The sequence below is a fragment of the Penaeus monodon genome, chromosome 25, assembly GCF_015228065.2.
Source record: "Penaeus monodon isolate SGIC_2016 chromosome 25, NSTDA_Pmon_1, whole genome shotgun sequence".
Taxonomy (NCBI): domain Eukaryota; kingdom Metazoa; phylum Arthropoda; class Malacostraca; order Decapoda; family Penaeidae; genus Penaeus; species Penaeus monodon.
Genome location: NC_051410.1, coordinates 3643247 through 3643464, shown reverse-complemented (window position 1 = coordinate 3643464; position 218 = coordinate 3643247). Strand labels below are relative to the sequence as shown.

At 66.5% G+C, this 218-nt stretch overlaps 1 protein-coding gene across 2 annotated transcripts in view; it reads right to left on the bottom strand.

Annotated features, from left to right (window-relative positions):
* The window catches only part of LOC119589498 (actin-like), an 11607-nt gene that overhangs the window by 1355 nt on the left and 10034 nt on the right, over positions 1–218 (bottom strand). The window lies entirely within an intron of this gene.

Below are 218 nucleotides of genomic sequence, written 5' to 3'. Positions count from 1 at the left end.
TCCACCCACGCCACCCCAAACCCATCCTAACCCCCACCTTACCCCTTTCCTCCCCCTCCCCACACCTCTTCCCCCTTCTCCCTTCCCCCCTCCCCCCTCTTCCCTCCATTCCCCCCTCTTCCCCCCATTCCCCCACTCCCCACATCTCTTCCCCTTTCTCCCTCCCCCCCTTCTCCCTCCCCCCCTTCTCCCTTCCCCCCTCCCCCTCTTCCCACCCA